This window comes from Stegodyphus dumicola, chromosome 2, assembly GCF_044657685.1.
Source record: "Stegodyphus dumicola isolate Sdum_Otavi_A_Nest chromosome 2, ASM4465768v1".
NCBI classification, from domain to species: domain Eukaryota; kingdom Metazoa; phylum Arthropoda; class Arachnida; order Araneae; family Eresidae; genus Stegodyphus; species Stegodyphus dumicola.
In genome coordinates, this window is record NC_140769.1 from 68,678,587 (window position 1) to 68,693,256 (window position 14,670).

The window sequence follows — 14,670 nt, forward strand, 5'->3', positions numbered from 1 at the left end:
ACGCTTGTCTTGCTCTCAACTATTTCCCTGATCCTTGGAAGCAAGCCAAGATCTTTCTTCTTCCCAAACCGGGTAAAGATGTGACCAAGCCTGATGGCTATCGTCCTATCAGTTTGTTATCCAGCCTTGGTAAAATTTATGAAAGACTTATTCTCACTAGATTGGAACCTTTTCTTCACCTGCTACCTAATGATCAGTACGGATTCAGAAAAAACCTCAGTACTACTCGACAACTAGTAAGAATTGTAGAATTTGTGGGATCTGCATTCCATAACAAGCAAAGTGTTGCGCTCCTTATGCTGGACGTGGCAAAAGCCTTTGACCGCGTCTGGCATGAGGGGCTCGTCTTCAAGCTTATCAACTTGGGACTTCCTAGAGAGCTCATTCTTCTGATCTTCTCCTTTTTGCAAAACCGCACTTTCTTCGTCGCTCAAGGAAATGAAAAATCCAATTCAAGACCTATAAGATCCAGCGTCCCACAAGGAAGTATTCTCGGTCCAGTACTATATCTTTTCTACATATCAGATTTTCCTCACCCTGGTTTGGACAATTACTCTCTGTTAGCATGTTATGCCGACGATACGGCGATTGCAATTAAATCCATTCAAGCTAATCATGCAATAGACAAAATGCAAAATTACCTCTATGCCGTAGAAGACTGGTGCACAAATTCGCGAGTAAAAATCAATGCTAGCAAGTCACAACTTTTAATTCTTAGCAAAACTAAGAAAAACATTACTTTTAAAGACCTCTACCTTTTTCAGGAAGCTGTTCCTCTGGTCACAAAGGCCAAATACTTAGGAATTATTTTGAACCAAAGGCTCACATGGTCTAATCACATTAATAGTGTCAAGAGCAAAGCCATGGGCATAATATGCAGATTTCTCCCGGTCATTGGGAAATATTCAAATCTTAGCTTGCGTACCAAAAAACATATATATACCACTTGCATTCGACCGATACTTTGTTATGCTGCTCCTGCTTGGAACACGGTCACTCAAACTCAACTGCATCAATTACAGGTAGTGCAAAACAAATTTCTGCGCATTATTACTGACTCTCCCTATCTTATCCGCAATAAACTTTTACACAGAGACTTAAAACTTGAGACGATTCCAGATTACATCAGAAGATCTAATGAAAAATTCTTCAACAAAGCTGTGCAATGTGACTTTGTTAATTACTCCCAAGTTTTTAATTATGAAATTCTCTTCGAAGATAGAAGCATCAGACCACTTGCAGCCCATACCTTCATGGGAGGAGACGACAACTTTTTCACTTAGATCCTCAAATGTTAGCTATTTACACTTCCAATGCATCTGATTCTGATTGAAGTTCTTCTGTTGCTTCGTTGTATAATTGTATTTAAATTGTGTTGTATAGTTGTTTTGTATTGTGTTGTATTTAGCACTACTGATTGATGTTGTTTAATTATATTTGAATTTGTCATTAGAACTATTGCTGTAGTGTATCTTCTCGTATTGTTGTCATTGATTTCCATTGTCTTGGGTCCTCCTTAAAAGCTATGATCGCTCGTCACCTTTTGCGAACTTGTCCGATTGGATTGTCTTGCTCCTTTTGGTACTTCTCTTCTTCCCCTTATCTCCGTTTTCTCATCTGAGATTTTCTCCACGTCCGGATTTATTTATGTCAAGTGCCCTTGGGCTTTAATTTTGGAACCGGCAACATTGCTCTTCGCAATAGCTCGGTCAATTATAGAGTCTAAGTCTAAGTTATAATATGAACAAAATATAATACTGTTAAGTAAACCTAGCGCCAGAGTGTCGCTATGGTAAACAAAGGGAATTTTAAAGAATGCATTTATTCTATTGTGGTTTATGCGCTGTCGGCGAAGTAGGTTTAATTCAATCTAATAAGTTAAATGAAATGCAAGGAAAAATGTGTATAATTTAATATTCCGTACAAGGAAGTCATGTGGTGTACACATCAGATTTTTTATATATACTTTAATAAAAGGAAATGTGTTCCTCCTTTTTATAACAAAAAGAACCCATTTTCCTTCTAAACTTTTGAAAGTCGCTAACGCTTAAAAAATAATAAACTACGCCAAGGTAGTAACCCGCCTTTAAAAAAAAAAAAAAAAAAAAGATTAGGCAGTTCTCGTACATGGAATTCGTTACGGATCTGACAACTCAATGCGCATGCGTGGTTAATGGTGGTGCGAATAGCTTAAGTGGCTAATCGCACCGGTGGTGCGAATAGCAGCGGCCAAACTTAAGGGCCCTATCACTTCTATGGACGCGCGCGCTTACCCGGGACAATTCCGAGAAACGAGATTCTAGTAGGATGGCTTTAAGCGGCAGGCTTCCGAGAAATGTTTCGTCTAGCTAGGAGGAACATGTCCCGGCTACGAGAAACATTTTAAAACTTGTCCGAAAATGTTCCGGCTGGAGACGTGTTCCTCGAACGTTCAACCAATCAGACGAAAGTTCTGCTTCTCAAGGATCACGGGTAACTTTCAATTTTAGCTATGGCTCTCACTGTGAAGTCATGGACGGTGGAAATAGAGGCCGATTTAATTATTATTTTTTTTTGTAATACAACTGCCTGAGTCATTTTTTAAATGTATATATATTCATTAAATATGTAATCGTGGAAATTTCAGAGTTGACAGTATTTTACGACGTTCTTGCAGTTCGGATTTGTTTACAAATTGTTCGTCGCCAAAAGTTCGCCAAATTTGTCGTATTTCGTGCTAATCGTGTATTATCACTGTTATATAATAGAATTTTATTTCTTAAATTTAAGTTGAATAATTTTTTAAAATCCGTTTGTATATGCACGGTTTTTCTCCTAATTACTTGTCTTTTAACTCGTTAATTGCGTAATCAGTGACACATTTTAAACAGCATAAAAGATGCATAAAAAAGAAAAGCATAGCTTATGTAATAATGAGAATACTTATTAAATTTGTCTATTATTTTCATGTTATTAATGAAATACTTTTTGCTTTATAAATGCATTAGAAACTATACTTTTATTGTAAATGCTACCTATTGAAACATTGGAAATTTATGGATTTATTATTATGCATGAGGAAAAACATTCATTAATATAAATCTTATTCATTACATTAATACTAATAAATATATATTAACAACTTCTAAACCATCGCATCTCTCTATCTGTATGCAAATATATGACTTATTAGATGTGTGTATATATATATATGTATGTATGAATACAAAAATGAATATTGCCAAGAAGTTTATTTGAAGTTGCTTTTAATTCAGATACCGGTTATGTAATTGGCAGCAACTATAGTTATCAGTTCCTTGCAAATTATTATGGGTATGTAATAATCAGTTGAAAATAATTGATAAGTATTTGAGTACTAAAGAGTGTACACATTTTGTTATTGGGTTAATTCATAATTATATCATATGTATGATCTACGTAATAAAATCATGACTAATAAATAATAAGAAATGTAACAGCTGTGCATTTACTTAAAACAGTGCACAACTGATTCTCACCTTCATGTCTGTTTAAAAAATGAATTGCACTTTCCAATTAAGTGCACGGGCCTACTAGTGCCGAAGCGTCGTTGAACACTGGTAATTCTGTCTCAGGTTAAAATGCCGCGAACGAGCTGGCTACATGACGTTTCCTTGGTTTGCTCCATTTGTAACTGGTATACGAGCCAGTTTTAAAAAATCTTCTACAAAGGGATCCCTCCTGCTAGGCAGATATCCCTCGAGGCTTTGCCGTAATCACATAAAACAAACTCATGATGTGCACCACCTAATTTCTAGAGTTGGTATAATTAATGTGTTTTAGGTGTATTACCGAGTGTTCTTTGGGACAGTAAAGAACTCGCACATATTTGATTGCTCATGTATTCATGTGCTTTATTTGATCTTCATTTTGCTGAAAAGTATCTGCTGGCTGTGAGGATGTAAATATAAGCCGTATAGACTTTTGTCATAAAAAGTTTTTTTTTTTTTTTTTTTTTTGTCTGTTTGTTTGTTTGAATGGACAGAACAGTAATTATGAGCCATAAAGTTAGTCAAGGTCAGAAGGTGGTCACCAGGTCACAAATTTTCCAGTGAGCCATCAAATTTTCATTGCAATGCAAACAACAGAAAATACACATAAATAATGTCTGATAAACAGACTTATCCAGCACACGTTTTAAAGTATTTTTAGTGTATACAGAATTTGGCTATTACTGATGTAATTGATTACTATAACCAGAAGTGTGTTTATCTGTTACTTGAAGTGCCAGAGTGAAGATCAAAGTGATGAACTTGATAGCAATCACCTTTCTATTATCTTCCATTACTACCAATAAAGTTTAAAACGAAAAGCGTCTGAGCGATACAAAGCAACACGAAGAAGCGAATGTCACTTGAAAGGAAACGTCACTTTCCCCAATCTGAGCGATAACTGATTCTTGTTTGGCTTTCAGCCTGTTTACCAAGTAAAGATGGTAACCCTATTTCGCCAATAGGCGTTTCTCAGAACTGTTGCTGCAAACGTTTTGTTACGGCAACAAATATCGTATGTGATAATGGTTTAACATACAGCATTCCGAGGTGGGACAGCGTTCGAGATAGAAGTCTCATCGCTTCGCTCTCCGTTTCCTTGCGTTGCTACCACCCCCGCTACTATACCGAGTTCATCGACCTCGCCTCACGGGCTCTGGGTTGTTTCTTCTTTGGCTTTCGCCTCGCAAAAGCGTCGCCTTAACTTCACTGCTGCACCCTTCGCTGGATAAAACAGGTCGTATTTTATTCTTTCTTCTGATTTTCTTTATTCACCGTGCTGATAAGGGTACCTTCGGGTACGGCCTCTAGTTAGGCCTTTTTCCAACTTATTTGCCTCACATGATTAATCAATATGACACAACAAACATAACTGTAACTAATAATAACATAAACATGGAAAATTCACCTTCAAACGCAGAAAATCCTCACATGAGACATCTTAATGACGAACCCAACGTTCTCCAAATATCAAGTCACAAAATTACTTTATCCAATGACGTCGAAACTACCAGATCCTTGGTGGAAGATATCCAAGATATCTGTAACGACCCAAAAGTGATTATGTCCGTTAGTGATCAAAAAGGACTAAACTTTCTCCTTGTAAAAGCCATTAATCAACTGCGTATGCAGGAAAACGAGATGGCCAATGCAAAAATAAACGAATTACAAACCTCTAACGGAAAGCTCGCTAAACAATCTGAAGAGATTAAAAACTTCTGCGACATACTTCAATCCACTAGTGGTTTCAAAGAACAAAGAAAAAGAAAATTGCGCCATAGACAAACGGATTCTGTCTCCGATGAGGAGCCTTCCCTCAAAACCAGCAATTAGAGAACCAAATAGACGACATGCATTTGGACAACGAAGATGAATCAGCCACTCAGCTCACTACCACCCCAAAAGAACAAACAAACAAAAGTGACACCATTCCCGCAAATAGAAAACCAAACTCCAGCCCCAAAACAAGCAGCATTGATAAAGTGCCAATTATTGTCGTAGATGACGTACCAAAAGCGGATGAATTCTTAAAAAACGTAAACAAGCAAACCGGAAAAGAGATAACTGGCACCTTAAAAGGACGCGGCCTTGAAATACAGCCTGCAGACTCTGACTCACATCGATTCATTCGCAAAATAGTCGAAGAAACTAAGCTTAAAGCCCACACCTACTTATTGCCCGAAGATAAAGTTTTAAAAGTCATAATAAGAGGCTTACCCATCACCACAGATCCCCAAACCATCTCTCAAGAACTTCTTGACAAAGAATTTAAGGTTAATTTTATTACACTATTAAGAAACAGAAAAGTAAATAAACCAATGCCGCTTTTCTTAGTACATATACCCAAATCAGAAGAAAATAAGGAAGTATTCAAAATCAAACGCATAGGTTATATGAACGTAATAATAGAATCATTACGCAAGAAACCTGGCCCTCCACAATGCTATAGATGCCAGGGATTTTTTCACAGTTCCCTGCTTTGCACCAGAGACTCGGTATGCGTCCGTTGCGGAGGCAATCACAAACCTATAGAATGCACTCGTAGTCGTGACCAGCCAGCCATATGTTATCACTGCAAAGGTCCTCACCCAGCCAACTTCTCAAATTGCCCGGCCAGACCAAAAAACAAACACGTTCAGTTCCAACCCAGTCCTCCACCAACAACCAATCCCTGGACTAACAGAAGACAAGACTTTCCTCCGCTGACATCAAACAGTAACGAAAATATCGCTCAAACCTCCATTCAAAACGAAATTCTAACAGAAGAAACTACCAGCACCGCAGAATCCTCCCTGTCAGACCTCTTTGACTTCTCTTCGCTAAAAACAATCTGGACAATAGTGATACAAGGACTCAAAATTAAAACCAAGAAATCACCTCTTGATAAAATAATCGCAGTAGTCGAAATCATTGAAAAAATAGGAAATCATCTTTAATGCTAATAAATTCAAGAACAGATGCAACATAAAAATCTCTCTTGGAACGCTAACGGTCTTTACCATAAAAAAGATGAATTATCCAACCTCATTAATGAAATTGAACCTGACGTAATACTCATACAAGAGACTCACCTTAAACCAGCACTCAAAGTACTTTATGCTAATTATAACACCTACCGTACGGATCGTGAGACAGGAAGAGGCGGTGGCATCATCACATTTGTTAAAAGGAGCATAAAACACGCTCAAATTCCTAATTCCAGCACCACTTTCGAAAGTAACACAATAGAAATTGTAATAGAACATAAAAAATTCAAAATTTCGAATATATACATTCCACCAAATAATAATCCCAGCGCACAAGAATTGATTTACCTCCTTAATTCTAATACTTCTACCATTGTCGGAGGGGACTTCAACGTCAAACACCCCTGTTGGAACCGAGGACCTGCTAACAAGAAAGGAAATGACATATTTAAACTCATTCAATCAAATAATTATAACATTCATGCTCCAGACGAGCCCACCCATTACGGGTACAATAGCGCCACCACAATTGACTTCTTCATCTCAAATAACATTACTAACAGATGCAATATCTGTAATCTCAGCCCTGTCTTCCGACCACAACCCCATTGTATTTGAAATCCCCATTAATAAATACCTCCCCTCACTTGACAGAAGTATAGGAGTTACAAATTGGATCAAATACTCTGAAATTCTAAATAACTCCATACAAGGTAACCCATGCATCAACAATACAGAAGATTTAGAACACGAAGTCTCAAAATTTACCAACAGCATCAATTCTGCTTTAAAGGAAGCCACCAATACTTTTTATGTGAACAAGCCTTTCCTTCCCCTGCCTGCCGATATAAGAAATAGGATTAAACAGAAAAATCGGATCCGTAAAAGATGGCAAACCACCAGGGATCCACAACTCAAACACGAACTAAACTGTATGCAAAAAGAAAAAAACAGAAGAATCAAGAACTTCAAAAACCAAAAATGGACCAATTTCCTAAATAACCTAGCTTTAGAAGACAATTCCCTATTTGACATTTCCCGAAAATTCAAGAAACCTTATAAACCTATTCCACCTATCCATGGACCTAGTGGAACTTCATATACAGAAGAAGATAAAGCTAAATCTTTTGCGGACTATATGGAAGATACATTCACTCTTAATCCCACTCCGTACGACAATAACCATATTGAACGGGTCAACCAGGTGGTCAATAACTTCCTAAATACCCCTGCTCCGTACAACTTCACTTTCCTGACTACCCCAACAATCGTTGCCAAGACCATCAGCGCCTTACAAACGAAGAAAGCCCCAGGACACGATGGCATCTCGACCAAAGCACTGAAGCATCTTCCGATCAACGCTCTTACCTGCCTAACTAAGATAATCAACAACACTATCAAATTCGCTCATTTTCCTAACTCATGGAAGCAAGCTATAATAATTGTTTTTACTAAATCGCAACAAAATCCAACTCTCCCACAGAACTATCGCCCTATCAGTTTACTTAGCCACCTGTCTAAAGTTACTGAGAAAATCTTACTTTTCCACATCCAAAAAATTCACCCTTCCATGAATTTTCTACCAGAAGAACAATTCGGTTTTCGTAATCATTATAGCACTTACCACCAACTTCTTAGTTATCAACATTATCACTGAAGGCTACAACTGCAAGCTTCCGACCGGTGCTATATTTCTCGATATCGCGAAAGCTTTTGAAAGGGTATGGCATCGAGGCCTTATTTACAAACTAATCACTCTCAATTTTCCAGATCATTTTATTCGCTTAATAGCCTCTTTTCTCAGCAACAGAACATTCAGAATTAAAATCGGTACTGCTTACTCTACCACCAGAGTAATCAATGCTGGTGTCCCACAGGGGTCGGCACTTTCGCCGCACCTTTTTAATATTTATACACAAGACATCCCTAAAGACCCTTCTGTTCATCTTGCACTCTTTGCCGATGACACCGCCATACTTACTAAAGCCTGCACAGTTATCGCCGTAAGAAACCAACTCCAAAGCTATCTCATAAAACTGAAAAAATGGCTTACCCTTTGGAGGATTAAAATTAACACTGATAAAACTAAGGCAACAATTTTTCGTAAAGGAAACATGAAATACTATCCTCCCCCCCTGAAATATTTGACGAAGAAATAGACTGGATTAATGAAACCAAATACCTTGGAGTCACCCTTGACCAAAAACTTATCTTCAGAACCCATTTCCGGTCCGTAGTACAAAAATTTAAAATCACCACAGCTACTGTGCGACCTCTTCTTGGTAGAAAAAGCAACTTATCTACTACAAACAAATTAATTCGATATCGCTCCATACTGCGCCCAGCTCTTCTTTATGCAGCACCGATTTGGGGACATGCAGCTAAAACCAATATTAAACAATTACAAATTCTACAAAATAAAATTCTACGAGAAATTATCAATGCTTCCTTGGTATATTCCCAACATCTATATTCACAGAGACCTTCGAATCGAACTTATTCAAGAGTATATTAAACGATTAGCGGTCAACTTCTTTTATTCAGTACAAACCCACAGTAATAGCCTTGTTAGCACTCTCAGAAGACACTCCCTGCGTCCCAGAGAAAAATATCGTTTCCCTTGTGACATCCTTCCCACATAAGAATCCCAACCTTAATTGACTCATCCACGCAAAACTGACTCTGCGGTTTTAACACCCACGACACTGAACTTGACACCCCCCTTTTTTCGCCGCCGCTAGTGCGGACCTCACTCTCTTTCATTCGCCTCCCACACTCCTTTCACCCTCTCTTTCTCCCCCCCGATCTTTATCAAAAGTCGAGTAAAAAGATGTTTCCACATCTTGACACTCGAGAATAAAATACGATCTGTGTGTGTTTTTTTTAACATACAGTCACCCATAAATTTTAACATGCATTTACCATAATTTCATATTACGTATCTGTACTGTATTACGTACCCTTGTTTCGCTAATTCTGTAATGCTTTCTTCTAAACAGGCTTTTTTGTCACCTAGCTTTTTTTTCTTTGAAGGGGGCATATGTAAGATGAAAAAATATGTGAATCAAAATTATAATTTAAACTAATGCTAAAACTTTAATTCTCCCTCTCTGTTCTAAAAATCGTAATAACTTCTCTGATTTGCGTCATTTCTAGATCATTCCATTTGCATGGCCTGCGCAGAGCTCATGACGTAATATTCAGAACAGAAACATTTAACTCAAACCAAAACCTTTCCCTTCGTGTACTTTCATAAAGGATAACTACGCATTTTAGCTTTTCCCTCTGGGCCAGTTAGAAGCTGTTTCATTCTGCTCTATTCATATCGCAACAATATCAAAAATTTAATTTTTTTTAATAGGCAGGACTAGAGTGCCAAGTGATTATGGCTACAAATGTGTCAACTGGAAATAAAATCGAATTAAAACTTCCAAGTTTCTTAGATATTACGAAGTCAACATTATTAGCATACTACGCAATCAGAATTCTTCCTCTTCAATATTGATCTACGATCTATTATATATTGCTATTACGCATCGACGCTGCTCCATCTTTTTGATGCTATTGTTACATATGCATATATCTATATATATAGAGAGAAAATTAAGAGATAATAATTAAATCAAAATTAGATTATGAAATGGAGCAATTTTCTAACAGGAAATACTCATATAAAATTAAAACAAGAACAAATCAGTAAAATTGATGTAAAATGTATAAAATTGTGGAAACTTTCTTGGTCTTTTTCAAGGAGCAGACCAAGAATTTTCAACAGAGACCACGTTTCTGAATAAGTATGTTTTACTAATGATAAGAACGTGGTCGTTGTTTGTTATTTGGGTTTTATTTTCTGACTGGGGGTCCATCTTCTGTTCTATCTTTTTTTAGTTTTATTTCAAGATAATATCAAAATATGGGAAAACTCAATTTTTCTCTTCGAACCTGTTTGATTTCGTTATCAAGATGAAAAATTTGAGGGAAAATAGGAAAATAATTTCATTTCAATAGTTGCCATCAGATGGCGCTTCGAAATTTATCGGTATTTTCGTCGCGAAATTCAATAAATATGCTATCAGTGATGTAACATAAACTCTTGAAGTCAAAGTGATAGGAAACGAATTTTTTTAAAGTATGCTATTAAGCGTTAATAGAAATTTCAAACTGAAATTTTTTAAAAGCAATTTTATCAGTCCGTTGCTATGACAACGACGGCCGTAATTCAAATGTTGTAGAAGACGTACGTGAGTTGTTAATGTAAATGCATAGTATTTCACCATTGCTGTAGAGGCAGATTTAATTTTTCTTTAATTTGTCGTTTGTCTTTGTTCCAATTTGTATAGACTAAATATGATAAACATATAATTTTTGTTATTTGCAAAGCTCTTATTCAGAATGTTAAACTTTCTGTCATAGAATATTGTTGCAGTTTTTAATTCTGTACATGAAAGGCAGTTTTTGATAATTTATTTCAACACATAGAAAATAATATTTTATTAGTATTATTTTAATTTTTTCCCCAATTTAAACTGAAATGCCGAAAGCAGACAATATTTTGATATGTTGCATTTGTTGTTATAATATGCTGCAAAGTCTATTGAATCATTTTACCGTCTGAAAAGTAGTAAGTTTTTAATTCTGCATAGTGATATATTTTGTGAAACAAGATGTGTATAATGATTGAGAAATGTATATATTTAAAGAAACGTTATTCCCATATTCTTTTTTAAGTGTTTACACTTATGTTTAGCTCATTGGTTCTGAAACAGTGCATATCAACTGTGAACTCATTGGCAACTTTATAAATTGACAAAAGACATTTGTTAGATTATCTTTATAGCTCAGTACTATTCTGTTCGTAAATAATAAGAACACAAAGCATTTTATAAGAAATTCCTTGATATCATTATAATTCCTTAGACCATGGTTTCTTAAACTGTGGGTTGCGATCCCCCATTGGGGGTCGTGGTACCTGCAGCAGGGGGTTAATCTTTGGATTATGTTAACTTGGCGATTTTTTGGCGACCAACTCTGCTACGGCAACCTGCTAGTTTTTGTTTGGACGCCATTTTGTTTTCACGAAGTAAAGGCATTTTTTTTTTAACTCAACATTTTTTTCTAACAATCTGTTAGCCGAATTACGCTTATGCTAGAACTTTTATGGAACAAAAGTGCTTAATCATGATGAAGATTAGGTGCGAAATTGGGAGAAAGTGCAGAATCTCAAACTGCTTGCCGCGTTTTTAAGAATTGCACATACACAGTATCCATGTACATGTCGACCTATTTTCACTTAAAAAAACATCCCAGAATTGCACAATAATGGCATTGCGCACACTCTTGACTTTATCCATGTATACTGCTAAAGTCCTAGCTAGTAACCTTTATGGCTTTACGAAAATGTCGCCAAACTACCTGTTACCATATTCCAAAGATTAGCAAAATCATTTACTTTGATTGCCGCAAAAGAAATTGTTGAAATGCAATACTGTGCCGAAAGTAAATTTATCGTATGCAGTAAACGAAATAACACCAAGAAATCGGTGACATTTGAAAAGGAAACTAATGCAGAGTGCTTTTGAAAGACTACACGAATTAAGCCCAAAGAAAATTTATTTTGAGGCCAAGAATGAAATTGAAGCTGACAATAATAAATGAAATGTGAATGATTTTGAAATAAAACTCACAAGTGACAATGCGCTAAGTGACAATAACCCTGAATGACCTAAGTGTAAAGATAAACAAGAATGTATTGATAATTTGAAGAGCAAAATAATATCCTTAGAAAATTGTAATAAAATATTGAAAAATTTGAGAATGTTTGCTCAGCGACAAAGAAGGTGAACGACATCTAGAAAGAAATTTGTATCGGAAATTCAGAAATTAAAATCCCAAATAGCGAAATTTAGGAAAAAACAGCACAGATCAGAGAATCTCGAAAAACATCCAAAGCATATTTTTACAAAGATGCAGATTAGCGCATTGCTAGAAAAGAAGGAAAAAATCAGATATACTAGTGAAGATATTTCACGTTGCATTGTCATAAGAGTTCTGTAGAACAAGTTTCTTAAATAGAAATGCATATGTTTTTTCCTCCAAAAAAAGCAACCCAAAAGGCAAAAAAATAGATTGCTTCGAATGTGGTAGACAATAAATAATATTTCAACAACTTGTAGTTGCATTGTGACTATACAAGTAAGCATATATAATATGTTTTGATTTGAAATATTTCTAGATGACATTTTAGAAGTTACTAGCATAAAGCATATTTCAAATGAGAACTAATTTTGTTAAGTTATTGTTAAAGTTATTTTTATTGTATTCTGTGTTATTATTGATTCGGTTTTGTGCTAGGTTAGTATTCTAGATAAAATATAATAGTATAACATTAAAGTAATTGGCATAAGAAAACGTGTCTCCTTAATCTCAACTTTTGAAAAATTAAATAATTTTTTTTTTTTTAGGTACTGTGAGTAAAGTTGTTTCGTATAAATTAAGATAATAATCTTAATGCATTTATTTAAATGTAATATTGATGTAAGCCTAAGTTACAAAATTATTAAGAAAATATGTTATTATATTGAATCGGGAGAAAAATATGCCAATGTAAAATTTACAATTAGGCTGACACTCAAACTTAGATTAGCAGAAATTTTGAAAACTATGCCAATTTAAGGTTGTTTTTTGATTAATTTTAAATAGCTGTTATTATAGTTATCTTAGAAGCAGTAGTACAGTTTTCTGAGTTAACATGTAGATAAAGAAATGATATGAAATAAACAGGCATTTAAAGAAAGAAAAAAATCGCTGCAAATTAAAAAAAAAAAAGGAACTTTATGCTAAGAGTAGCACATTTTATCTGTTATTTTAAAATTGAGTAAGTACTATTAAATTTTTTAATGTCCAGTGTAAAATGCATACTGCAGCAACATTGGCTCTTTTAAATTATAGCTATCTTTCACACACAGCTCATTTTAAGTGCTGGTTCTTCAGATTTAAAAAGCTAATTTCTTATGTTGTCATTTGCATCTCCGCGCTCAGTGCCATCGTGGCTACGTCATCACACCCCACTGCCTGTTTCAAGGGAAAAAGCTTTATGAGCTAGCCCTTCTCTTTTAAGTCCTGATGCAAGTTGCATTTTTGTGATGTTTATGTATGTGTGAACCCTGTTAAGGATGAGAGGAATATGACCCAAACCACCTGGTCTAAAAATAGACCATATGATACAGGGTAAAAGATATAGTTGTTTTGATCAGTGGAAATCGTGTTCATATCCCTTGTCACCAGTTAAAATCCTACAGTCGGCAATGAATGAGTGCTACCAGGTGACATCATCTGTTTAAGATGATATATTCCTAATTTAAAATGAAAGCTTCATCAGTATGAGTAGAACCTGAAAATCATCGTTTTCTGTCCTGGTGCTTAAACCATCTAACTAAAAGTGCATCTGAGATATAACGTTGAATCAGTTATCCACTATTTTCTGTTTCACTTGATGCTATGTATATTAATAGCCGAAATATGTACAAACTTGATATTCAGTCTATTAGAGGCATCTTAAAATATAGTAACAAAATTACTGTATTTGTACTAATTAATTGATTTAATACTATTTTCAGGACACCATTTAATTTATTTCATACACTTCTTGGCAATTTTTGGCAGTACGTGGATACTGAGTTTGTGCAATCCAAAAATTGCTGCTACACAAAGCTAAAACAACAAGTCAGAGAATTGCACAAACTCAGTATCCACGTACACATCGACCTATTTTCACTTTAAAAAAATCATAGAATTGCACAAACTTGGCATTGCACACTCCCTTGACTTTGTCCATGTACACATCGATCTATTTTCACTTAAAAAGTCAAAGAAGCAGCCAACAGAAAATATATAATCTCAGTAAATCACATTTTAAATCAAGCAATCAAATAACATAACAAAGGAAATTCATCTTAGTACTACACAAAGTAAATGTCCACTTACCTTATTTAGAAATTTTCCTGTCTTCAGTCAAACAAAATTCTTTAACAGCATCCCAAAACATCCTAAAATTATCTGAACTGAAATCTGTATACTGGTGTCGACACATAAATTCACAAAGATAACAGTCAAATGTATCCTTCATAGTGCTGATAACCTCTGACGTTCGACCATATGCATTTCCTTCCTACGAATAGGACACTTATAATGGCTAA

The 14,670-nt window shown here is 35.4% G+C and overlaps 1 protein-coding gene across 6 annotated transcripts in view; it reads left to right on the forward strand.

The window, feature by feature from the left end:
• Window positions 1-10,488: 10,488 nt before the first annotated feature.
• The window catches only part of LOC118198493 (uncharacterized), a 140,266-nt gene continuing 136,084 nt past the window's right edge, over window positions 10,489-14,670 (forward strand). The window contains exon 1 of one of the 6 annotated variants that reach the window (XM_085810754.1): window positions 10,489-10,604. The gene's annotated coding sequence lies outside the window, so the exon portion shown is untranslated. The other 5 variants (XM_085810756.1, XM_085810755.1, XM_085810758.1 and 2 more) reach the window with 5 other exon arrangements.